This window comes from Canis lupus, chromosome 19 (genome assembly GCF_003254725.2).
Source record: "Canis lupus dingo isolate Sandy chromosome 19, ASM325472v2, whole genome shotgun sequence".
Taxonomy (NCBI): Eukaryota; Metazoa; Chordata; class Mammalia; order Carnivora; family Canidae; genus Canis; species Canis lupus.
The window spans coordinates 48,851,971-48,865,143 of record NC_064261.1 but is presented as its reverse complement, the minus strand read 5'-3'; the positions used below and the strand labels follow the sequence as shown (position 1 = coordinate 48,865,143).

At 34.2% G+C, this 13,173-nt stretch overlaps 1 long non-coding RNA gene across 1 annotated transcript in view; it reads left to right on the top strand.

Moving 5' to 3' along the window:
* LOC118351560 (uncharacterized) overlaps window positions 1-13,173 on the top strand; it is a 39,032-nt gene that overhangs the window by 19,944 nt on the left and 5,915 nt on the right. The window contains exons 3-4 of the long non-coding RNA XR_004807154.2: window positions 1,412-1,579; window positions 9,079-9,192. This is a non-coding gene — a long non-coding RNA (uncharacterized LOC118351560). The remainder of the gene's footprint in view (window positions 1-1,411; window positions 1,580-9,078; window positions 9,193-13,173) is intronic.

Sequence of the window (13,173 nt, the reverse complement as noted above, 5' to 3'; positions counted from 1 at the left end):
TTATTTATTCATGAGAGACACAGAGCAAGAGAGGCAGAGACACAGGCAGAGGGAGAAGCAGGCTCCACTCAGGGAGCCGGACGTGGAACTCAATCCCAGGTCTCCAGGATCACGCTCTGGGCTGAAGGCAGATGCTCAGCCGCTGAGCCACTCAGGAGTCCCTCATTTAGCTTTTAAACTAGATTTCAGCATGTTTTATGAAAACAATAAAGGACCGATAGAGAGTGTAGTTCTAGTCTCATATTTGAGTTTAGCTGGTATAATTTTAAAGAAAATATAATGTACTATCTCATCTTTTGTTCCCATGACTCATAATGTAGATAGAGTAGAATCTCTATAACACCATTTGTTGGCTAAATGCCTGCTTAAATTTAAATTTATATATAAGGAAATATAGAGGGTGCCTGGTTAGCTAGGTCTGTTAAGTGTCTGCCTTTGGCTCAGGTCATGACCAAGGGTCCTGGAGTCGAGCCCCGAGTCTGAGCTCCCTGCTCCCTGAGGAGCCCTCTTCTCCCTCTTCCTTTGTTTGCCATTCCCTCTACTCAAACTTGTTCTCTCTTTCTCTCAATCCATCAAATAAATAAATTAAATCTTTAAAAAATATTAAGGAAATATAGACGCAAACTGAACAAATTGTTATAAGTAGACCAAAGATGTCATATTTACATTCATTTCATAATAGTATATATTCCTGTTTAAAACCTATTTCAGAAATCAACAAGATTTATTGACCCCTGGTATGTGCCTAGCATCGTTTAGTTACTAGAAAGGAAGTAGAGAATAAGGAGCAGTATCCTTGCTTTTACTAAGTTTGTTCTAGTTGGACAGGGCAGCGGAGTTTGAAAGGAAGGAAAGGCTTACAATAGTATATGAAGAAATAATTTCAGACAGTGACAAGTGACACGTGGTCATGGTGGTCTACTTAGAAGAAGTGGCATCTAAGGGCAATCTAAGTGTCGATGGAGGTGGCCGTGTGTGTGAAGTGATGGATTAATGGGTTAACAAGAATATTGAGCCATGTAAAAAGTATCCCAGGCAGAGGGAAGAGCAAATATGAAAGGTCTAAAACTGGAAAGAGTTGTTGTGTTTGAGGAACTCAAAGGGAAAGGGGGAGAAATACAGGGTTAGTACTGTGCCCGAGGAGATCAAGTTCCTTTCTGTCATGTTTCCTCGTCTTGATGTCCTTCGGTTGTAAAATTAAAATTCTAATATATGTTTTTGGTTCATATAGCTGAGTGTCATTTCTAAAGCTAATTTATTAATCCTACATAGAAAGCGATATAAAATTTAAATTTGTTTGTTACTAGAATGCCTTAGACTAAACATAAAAAGTTAAATCTCCATGAAATAACTATTAAATTATATGTGTGTGTGCTTTTTGTAAAAATATTTTTATTTATTTATTGATAAGAGACACAGAGAGAGAAGAAGAGATACAGGCAGAGGGAGAATCAGGGATCCTGATAGAGGACTCGATCCCGGGATTCTGGGATCACACCCTTAGCTGAAGGCAGACGCTCAACCACTGAGCCACCCAGGTGACCCTGTATGGGTGTCCTTAAAGATTCTTCCAAAAAAGGTAAGGAAAGAAAAAAATACTACAATAATAACAGTGATCTAGAAATTATAGGCTTATCAGGCATATTTCATAGTACATAAGTGATGGTATTTGATAAAAAAAAAATAGAAAACATGATGGGAGCTTGAGGTAAAAATCCTCAGAAAATAGCCTTAAAATGGTTTTCCAAAATGTTAAGTTTGATAGGCAGTAGTTCAAGAAAACATCTTTAAAAGCAATTCTGAAGGAAATTAGAGCTGGCTTAGTAAACATTTTCATTAGCTCACTAGATTTCCCCAAGGATCCAAAGTGGCCAAGCTATACTCTGTACTTTCCCCTACTTTTCTTCCCTATCATTTAGGACGAGGTTAGCTTTTAGCAAACATAGAAAATGTGGAAATTAATTAATCCAGTGTCATTCTAAGTTAGATATTGTGATTAGTCTCTAAATGTCCTTAGGTTTATTTCAATTATTAGTAATACTTTCTTTTTTCAGTTTAAAACGACTCAATGTTATTAGAGCCTTAATTCAAATACTAATCAAACTAAGTTTTTAAACATCATTGTTATAATTCTGAATCAGATAGTAAATGACAAAAGCAAATTAGTCATCCAAAATAGGTGGAACATAACTAATTGTATGTCACACACACATATAAGACATATCATTATAAATATAACACTATATATAAAAGTATGCATATGCACACACATGTACATATATGTACTATTAGCTGCAGATGAACACCTAATTAAAAAATGTGGGCACCTCTTTCTGCATAGGATCAATACACCAAAAAAAGACAGGCAATTATTTTTAAACAAGTAGTGTAAAATAAATTTGATATCCTAAATTTGATCAAATTCTTTTTTGTTAACAGTAAACTAACAGTGAAGAGTCAGAAGTTGGAAATAACCTTATCTGTTTCATCCGTTAAGTTATAATTCAGACTTACGTTCCCAGCAGTGAGGATGTAGGTTTGCAATTGCAGGATGATTTCTGAAGTGAAAGCTCACAGCCTGTTATTAGCTTTGCCACCCAAATTCACGCCAGGAAGATGGATCTTATACTCTCTAATATAGTTATTAACTTACTATATTAACATTTAAACTTATTTATTTAATAGTTAAATTTACTATTCTAATATTTAAGCAAATAGAATTTCTATAATCAACTTTCCTTTAATGGTTTAGTTTCCAAATAGGATTCTTCAAGTCTAAGTGGATTTAGAAGATTATAAACTTTATTCTTTAATTTATTTCTATGCAAAAATGAGAGACATTTGATTGAAATTGTTTGAAATTAGAATGTAGATATTATACTTATAGTTTTCCTACTTCTGGTCTTAGCTTGGGCCACTATGACAGGGATAGATGGCGCAGCTTTGGAGAACAGAAATTTATGTTTCACAATTTGGGGGTATGGTAATCCGAGTCCAAGGGCCACCCACCATGGTTGGGTTCTGGTGAGAGCCCTCTTCCAGGCTGTGGAGTGCTGACTTCTTGTGTCATCACAGGTCAGAGAGCCAAGAGAAGAAGCAAAAACTTGGACTCCTGTAAGGGCTCTATCCTCATGATTTTATCAAATCCTCATTACCTCCAGAGACCGCACCATCTATACCATAAATTGGTGAGAAGGGATTCAACAAGCAGATTTTGTGGGGACACAAACATCAGTCCATATGACTTCTCCAGTTCCACACTGGGCAAACCTCTTCACTTCCCCATTTGGCTCAGCTTCCCTTCACCTTTCTCACAAAAACCGTTCATTGTAAGGAAGGCTCATGTGCACAGATGAAGTTCAGCAGGTGGCTTTGTGTGAACACACACTTGCGCACTGTAGAAGTGAGTGGAAGGGACCCGTCTACTAACCATGCTACACTAATGTGAAGCTTCTCATGTGAAGCTGTAGCTCAACTGAGTTCAGGTGATGACATCTGACATCAGTGGTGCCAGTGGCTTGGCTTGTCCTAGGTCAGCTTCTGTTCAAAGCAAGAGTAGACACCACATGACCAGGGAAGGAGAAAGAAGAAGGAACAGAAAGACGACAGATGTATCTCCGCAATGTTGCACATTTGACTCCAGACCACAGGAATAGTGAGTCGAATGAGTTTTTTGGTTCCCCAGTGCATATAAAAGTTATGTTTACACTATACGTAGTCTGTTAAATGTGCAACAGCATTAAATCTCAAAAGGTCACATTTTTCATTTAAAAATATTCTATTGCTAAAAGATGCTAGCCATCATTTCAGGAAATTTCAGGGAGTCAATCTTTTTGCTGGTGAAGGGTCCTATCTCGTCCCTGATAGCTGCCGAGTGACCAGGTGGTTGTGGCAATTTCTTAAAATAAAATAATGAAGTTTGCTGCACCAGCTGACTCTTCCTTTCACTTGGACACCTAGAGGCCGTTGTAGGGTTATGCGTTAGCCAATTTCAATATCGTTGTAGCTCAGGAAATGGGGAAGCCTGAGGTGAGAGAGTGAGATGGGGACTGTCCAGTGTGTGGAGCAGCAAGAGCACAAACAACATTTATATATTAATTTGCTGTCTTCCAAGGACGTGGTTCATGGTGGTCTGACACAACTATAACAGTAGCATTAAAAATCGCTGATTAAAAAAAAAATCACTGATTAGAGATCACCATCACAAATATAATAATAATGGAAAAGTTTGAAATATATGAGAGTTACCAAAGCATGACACAGAGATATGAAATGAACAAACGCTGTTGCAACAAAGGCACCTATAGACTTGTTTGATGCAAGGTTGCTGCAAACCTTCGAATTGTAAAAAGTGGGTATCTGCGAAGCACAATAAAACGAAGCATGCCTGTATGAAAATTAGTGGCATTTCTCTCTTATTCTAAAAATGCAGAGAAGAATTTGGCTATCTCATTTGTAATTTTTTAACACAAGAAGAGATGTTTTGGGTTTTGGTTGGCACTATCGCACATTTTATTTTGCTTTGCTTGTTTTGTTTTCATTAGACAGGAACTCTGCTAGTTCAATTTGATGGCTCTATCCATGTCACACTAAAAATGATCATATGTATAAAATATACAGAAAGTTTCACAGCAGAAATGAGTTACTATTTTGCCATATTTGCTTCAAATTTCTTTCATTCTCCGTGTCAAATAAAATATTAGCAGCCAAAGTTTCACACACACCCAGTCCTTTCTCTCCTGACCTCCTCAGAGGTAATTATTGCTGTGACATCGCTGTGCCCAGTCTCATTTGTGTTTCATACTTTTAATACATAGTTTTGTAAGTATGAGGAGTATGTAGCGTTGCCACTTTCTTGTTAAATAGACATAATAATTCTTTTTGCAACTTGTTTGTGTCATTCAACTTAATTTTCTGAATCTTATTCATGTTGGTACATTTTGATTTAGTTCATTTGAACAGCCCTACTATATTTCAATATGTGAAAAAGCACAATATTAAAGTCTCTTTTACTTAATCTTAAAATTCAACAAATATGTTCTTTAAAAATGAGAATATGAAGTAAGAGTAAAAAAGCAAAGGAAATTGTGAAGTGGTTTGATTAGTGAAATTATAAAAGATGCATATTCAGAAGTGTATCAGTGAAATCACCATAAATGTCCCCAATTATGAATTGAATTCAATTTTCTCAAACAACTATTTAATATCTAGTTCAATTGCCTTAATTGCAGCCTCTGAACAAACATATTTTTAAAATTTTCTAACTTAATAATAATATAGGATAATACAGGTTCCCATTTTTAACATTGTGTATCTGTTTTGATTGTTATTTCTAATCAGCGTTTGACTGTGTATTTTCCTTGTAAGAGATTCTTTAGAATCATTCATGGTTTGTGGTTCTGGATATCCTCCAATTGGGTTACATACGATAAGCGCTTTGCCCTGTTTATGCAAAAGTTGAATCAGAGGCCATTAGCAACTTATCCTAAATGGAATAACCACAAACCATAACTAATATTAATATAAACATACTTTACTTAAAAAGATCTCATTTGAGCAGTCCCCCTAGAACGACTTAACATTTTAATACAATTCCACATGTACCAGAAGAATAAAATCATAAAATCTGTGGACGAGTTATTTGAGTCAGGAACACTTGAATTCAAAGCCTTGATCCACATGTTATTATTACAATTTTACTTTTGACAGGTGATTTTTTAAAGATTTTATTTATTTATTCATGAGAGAGGCAGAGACACAGGCAGAGGGAGAAGCAGGCTCCTTGCAGGGAGCCCGATGTGGGACTCGATTCCCGGACCCTGGGATCACGCCCTCAACCAAAGGCAGATGCTCAACCACTGAGACACCCAGGCATTCTGACGTGTGATTTTTTTAAATTCCCACTTATCAAAAAGTTCTTTTTTCTAAGTCAGAGCATGAAAGCATTCTGTACACATACATTTTAAAAGATTTTATTTATTTATTTGACACACACACAGAGAGAGAGAGAGAGAGCACAAATGGGGGGAGGGAGGAGAAAGAGAGGGAGAAGCAGCATCCTGCTGAGCAAGAAGCCCAATGTAGGGCTTGATCCCAGGACCTTGGGATCATGACCTGAGCTAAATGCAGATGCTTAACTGACTGAGCCACCCAGGTACCCCTATACGCGGGATTTTTAATCCTCTTACTACTTTCTGAGATAGAAATCATTATCATCATTTTTTTAATCCCCAGTAAGATTTCTGAGATTCACAGTTTTAAGTATTTTGCCCCAAATCCCACAGTTAGTATATCATGGAAAAGAAGCCAAACCAGTGTTTCTGACTTCTGCAATTTCCACCACCAAAATTTCCAAATTTTCATGCATGTAGTGGATTGAACAGTTTCCCCAAATATTTATGTCCATCGGGAACTTCAGAATGTGACTGTATTTGGAAATAGAATCTTTGCAGTTGTAAATAGTTAAAGACCTAACGATGAAATCATTCCAGATTTAGGAATCTGGATTTAGGATCCAGATCCTAAATCCAACGCCTTTACAAAAGAAGAGGACACAGAAAGAGTAGAAAAGGCCAAGTGAAAATGGAGACAGAGACTGGAGTGATGCCGTGGCCAGCCACAGAATTCCAAGGGCCACCAGACCCAGAGAGCAGTAAACCGAGCTTATGCTCTGCAGGCCCACATCTTGATTTTAGTCCTCTGGCCTGCCCGTCCCAGAGACATGCCTTAGCCCTACACTGGGTTGGACTGAGAGGGTGTCCTGAATTGTTGGCTGCATCCACCAGGAGTAGAGCTTTCATCTCAGTGAGTAGAGAAAATGAGGAGGGAAAGGAAGAAGTTGAGTGGATTAAATCCTAGACTCTCATTGTTACAGATATTTAGGAGCTTATCTTCAATCCATGTTTCTTCTTTTCTGGCATGACATTTAGGACGGTTTCCAGAGACTTTAAATACGTTTTTATATTTTTATATAATTTTCAGTGGTTATGGTTGTTTTACTAGGGAGAAATCCGTGTAGCTCATCACACAGGCAAGCTAGAGGTGCGTCCAAACATACTAAAGACTGTGAAAGAAAATTCCTTTGGTTAACAGGAAATATAGGTTAGTATATAATATTTAATTTAACATATTTAAATTTTAAAAATAATCACTGATAGGAAATATCTTTAAGTGTAGAAATATGAAAGAAGATATGTCAGACGATGGCAGACCGCCTCTAATAGTTTCTAACATGTTGAATTATACTAAAATAAAAATACAGTATATAATCAAGAGTATAAGCATTATTCATAGAATATTTTATGGCTCTTCATGATGATAATAGTTAAACACAATATTGTAATTGAATGGTTGCTAACGTAAAAAGGAATAAAAGTACAAGTATTCTAAACTTCTTATTCTGATTCAACCACAGATATAAAAATATCAGTACAGGTCTCTGAAGACTTATGAAGAGAACTGTATAAATTGCTCATAAAACAATCAGAAACTCTTTTATTTGTAAGATTGGTGTAGCCTTCTAAATGAATATATTTTTAGAGATAAGTTTGTAGCTGCACATTTGGGCACTCCGATAAATATCCTGACATATTAATTTTCCTTGTAACATTTTAAATTACATAGCTTTCCTTGACAATAATTATTTGAGTCCTATGATACTATTTATAGTCATTAGACTTTGAAGAAACAGTGCCATTGATTTCTGAATTTATCTTTTTTGTACTAACTGCCCAAATAAGTGGAAGAAAGAGGGTAAACAATATATTGGCACAAAGTTTATTCCAGTATTATCTAAAAAAAAAAAAAAAAGAAAAAAAAAGGGAATTTGAGTGAATAGATATTTAACAGAAAAGAAAAAAAAAAGTAGGAGAATAAAAATATAAAATCCAGAGAATCTAATTAAAGTTGTAATTACTAGTTTCAGCTTTCTGAATATTTCAATGCATATTTCCTTCTAAGATGCTCCAATTGCATGTAATTCTAATGTTTCAAAAACAATATTTAAAAGTTCCTTTGACATGAGACATTATGGTCATTAAAAAGTGTGTAGATGCTAAATGCGATTAGTGCTTGTTTTGGTTACACAGTTTAACCTGATGGTACCTGCTGTAATGCATACTTGGCAGCCTTTCAAAAAACCAAACAGATGTTTTCTGTTTCCCATAGAGGGAAGGAGTGTCTGTGTGTTTGTGTGAGGGAGGGTACATAGCCCTCCATTGGGAGTTCCAGATGGCTCACAATACTACCTGCACCTTTATTTTTAGTGGTGTTAAGCATAATTTTGTTAACATTATCCCTTTTATAGTTTTGACATCCCTGAGATGGAAAATTAGTTTAAGAAATATTCTTTTTTCATGATGTGAATACTGAGTGACATATGTTAGAACTATGTAAGAGCCTAACATATTGGAATCTATTTTAAATATATATTGTATTTGTATGTAATATTGAATTTTTCCTACATGAAACCAGAAGAAAATCTGGCAATTAATATGTTATTTGTGCATACACACAACAATGTCAGATTTTCCCAGGTTCATTTATATAAATTCACTTTCCAAAGTGAGACCTTTTTCTGAAGCATGCAAAGATTTGAGAAACATTATAGCACAATTAGTCAATTGAAAGAAACAAATGACCAATTGTCCATGCACATCAGAAGATCTTAGCTCCCAAAAAACACACAGAAAGAAAAAATATAAAAGTATCAAAAACTTAAATAACGTATACATACAAATTTTTGCAAGTGCATTCAAAATATGATGAAAAGTTGAGCTTGTATACCAATTAATAATGGAAAAGCTGTAATTATTTGAGATGTACAAATGATTTTGGTAAACATACTGAAAAAAAATGACTTATCCAGCTACTTCTTGATGACCATCCTTAATACTTGTATTTCTAACTTTAAATCTATTGCTTTAAATGGTTTTACTTATTGAGATTCTGTATGTGCAAAAGGTTTGTTCTGTAAGAAACATCAAGTGGTAGCACAGAACTCATAAATGTCCACACCTGAAAATTGATTTCTTGTATCAAAAATTGTGTGAAGATTAAACATATCTCCTTCATAACCAGGAGTCATCTGGGCCTGCCTTCCCAAGAGCGCTAGATCAGATTGTTTCAGATCTTGAGTTTCCCAATCCCTGGTGAAGATGAAGTGCTCCAAACTCAGATTTCTGTGGATTTGAGGTGCGTATGCATACTTCTCTGCTACTTTCAGCCTCTAGAGTCTAAAATGCTTGTCTTCTGCAAACTTCAGCAACACTCCGCAGCATTTAGCAGCTTTATTAAAATGCACCTGCCAAGAATTATAAATAGAAAGTATCATAGACATGTCAGAATTTACAGAAGCTGTGTGTGTGTGTGTGTGTGTGTGTGTGTGTGTGTGCCTGTAACAGGACAAATGTGGGGTGATAAATCAGAGGGATTATATTTCTCATCACACAGAAAACAAATAAAAACGACATGTTTTCTTTTCCAGGAGTTTAAAACAGAGCATTGAAAATGAGATACATGTATAGAGAGGTAACTGCACTTAGAAGTGGAATGTGATTTGTTATTTTATGGAAGACATAGACATAAATTACATCTATAACAAAAATTTTGATACCTAAATTTAAAAATTAGTCAAGATTTAATGTATTAGATATGTAGAACCTCAGCATTTTTCTAGGTTAAAAAAAAAAAGAGGCCAAACTAGACATGGATGATACTCCTTCGCATAGCCAGGTTTATTTAATGTGACTTCAAATTAGTTGTTAAGGAACATGGAGCATGATAAAGAAATACATACATTCATGCATATATTCTTAGAAAAAGACAGGAATACTTCAGAGATTAAGTGAGGTATAAAATCACACAGTAGGAAAAAGATATAGTTATTTTTATCTTTATAATTCTAGGAGAACTTTTATTGTACTCTAAGATCAAAAATATATTAATCGGGGAAAGGGTGCCACTTTCTGTGACAATTTTTTCATATACTTGATATAAAAGCTATGCTATTAATTATCTGTAGCATAAAAAGTGTATTTGGGATGAAGGTTTAAGCACTACTCTCATTCAATCCTATTGAAGGCCAAAGTATCCAAAGACCACTTAAGTAGTTAATGTTTCTGAGGTCACATGTATTTAACTTAGGGCTCCTCAATGCGTTATAACAGATTGATAAAAACCTTAGCATTTAATGTATAATTTTAGGTTTCTGTTCATTTTTCCTATCAAAAGGTGAAGAACTTCCCTCAAATATTCAATGTTGTCTGTGAGAAAAGAAAAGGTTAAAATGCAATGCCTTTGGTTATGTGTAAGCAGGTTTAACCCCTAAAAGAGTATTACAATTTAGCAGATATAATATATTGGTACAAATAATGAATATTAATTCTGTATAGGGTGTTACATCTTTTACAATGGAAAATGCAGAAGCCTACACAAAACTTTATGCTTCTAATAAATATACATGGATATTTGGAAGAATTGGTGTACTCCCAGGATACAACATGCATCCATAAGAAAGTCATCTGGGACTGTTTCTCAGATTAATTCCTCACATTATGTATTGATGTGGCTCCTTATTTCATAGCAACCAACACCGTAAAGCAATCAAGACTACCAGTACTGAGTATTAGTTGCTGATGTAAGTGCAACCAGGGAAAGTTTTAACTTATTAAATTGGCCTCAATTTCTTCATTATAGTCAGATTTAACTTTATATTATCACACATTTCTATCTTCCATTCTTTATTTTAGAGGGATTAAAATTGAGATGATAGAGAAAGAAAAAGGAGGGTTTTTCATCTTTAGGAGTATGTAAAAAGATGGGGAGCTCTCCTATGGATTATAAGGAATTAGTATAATCTTAATCCTTAAATTAAAAAATCCAAGAGAATACTATAGATCAATCTTTAATATTAATAAACGCTTAAAACTTAAGATGGTGAAAAGTGATTCCCATGTTAGGAATATCTCATTACACTCAATCCAACTTAAACCTAGGGATATGAAGATGATTTAACATAAGAAAATTTATTAATAGATTTGTAACAGGTTGATTAAAATCCTATAAACACTTGAATACATGTAGAGCTGACATTTGATAAAATTCAACAACCATTCCTAGTAAAAATATATAAATAAGAATGGAAATCTTCTTTAGATGATAAAGACAACTTATTTTAAACCAAGAGCTTCATTATATTTACTAGCAAAATCTCATAGGAATTTTATCTAGATGTGCAAAATAAGATCCTCATTATCACATAGCTATTTGATACAGTGCTGGCTGTTAGTCAATGTAATAAAGACTTGAAAAAGAAATATAGATACCATTAATAGAGAAGGAGAAACAGAAGAGCCACTGTTATGTGTCACTTGTGGCTTTTTCTTAGATTTTTTTTTATGGCCCAGAATAGTTTTAATTTCTAATGTTTTTAATATTTAGCAAATATTTATATATGACTTTTTAAAAATATAAAACGATGAAAGAGGAATTGTAAAAGGTAAGGCTTATATGTAATATTATTATTTTGTCACATACAGACTCACATACTTTCAAATTCATACCCTGACCAATATTATATCATTGGACTTCTTATTTTAAAATACAGGCACTCTAAAATATATTGTTGAGTAAGTTTGCCAACTGTCAATACTTTAGAAAGTCTGTATTTTTATTCCGAATTTAAGTCTATCACACAAGTTTCATGAAAATGTCCTTGATCTTTTGAAAAATGATATCAGGTAAAAAATTTTAATTTTATTTCTATATCCACACTTTGCAAATCTAAATAAAAAATAGATAACATATATAGATAGACAGACACAGACACATACACACAATATAACATTTGTCAATTATCCAGTTTTCTCTCTACACTCAACTGGTTTATGAAAAGTCTGGCAAATATAGCTTTTACAACTGCCTTTCATGGACCAGAAAGGTCAGCCTAACCAGAAAGCCAGGGAATCCGTAGAGAATTCTGTGTAATAGTAAGCAACAAAAATAGTGCATTTGGTAATCTTTGAAAGACTTTAAAAGACAAAGTACCTCTATGAAGAGAATCCTGCCTTATTAATTTATCAGATGTGACTTGGAGTCCTGTTGACAAAATGCTGCTTTAAAGTTCTATGGCATCCACAGCTAAATGAACATGCTGCTTTTAGCAACTGAATGCCAGAGGCTGGGAGATCCTAACAGGATAACTTTCAGGATCAAAAGAATGTTTCATGTAGGAAACTTGGAACAAATATATTATCCTAAAGCCATCAATCAACAAAAAACGATTAATGCATGACACTAATCAAATGCTAACAATGGCTGCATTATTATCAATATGACTCTGTTGCGGGCATAATTCTTTAACTGATATACTTTATAAAAGTAGTAATTCCACTGATCTACTATTCTTTCCAAATAATAGTTATACAAATAGATAGGCTAATGCTTGAGTTCTTTTTTTAGTAGATATTTTAGAAATACACTCCCTTTCTATCTAAGCTGCCACTGAACAAGCAAACAAAAAATAATAAATAAAAAAGATTTTAAAATTGTGGAGATCTTTGTTAAATAACATTGAACTGAATAGTACCAATATCTCAAAAGTTTTTATATCTTTTTGTAGTATAGTTAAGTAAAAGTATTAGGGCAAGATCAAACAAGGTAAAACCAAGGTGTAAAAGCAAGGGATCTGGGTGATCATTAATTGGCATTATTGAATAGATTCCCATAGTAAATGTTAATATGGTGTTGCTTATCATTAAAACGTCAATCTGGCTAAAATCTTAGGTGCAATCATCTAGAGAATAGAAACTATTAAATAGTAACATGAAAGGTTGCCTGGAGTCCATTAACTTGGCTAATATCTGTAGTTGAACACCATGTGATTGCAGTGAACTTCTGTTGGAAAACTCAATTTTTAATCTAAACCAATTTTTTTAATTTATCTTCTTGAATTAGAAAAGTTGGCTGTTAGAGACATAAATTAAATTGTAAACTAAGTCTTCATCTGAGAACTCTATAAGGAGTTGATTATGTATCCAATTTTTTTAGATGGACTCGTATTTATCTGGCTTAATGCAGAAGGATTGTTCAGAGGATCATGCAAACTTTCTCCCAGCATCTGTCTTTCCATATACAGACATAACCTCTATCTACTGATGATTCTCATCTTACATA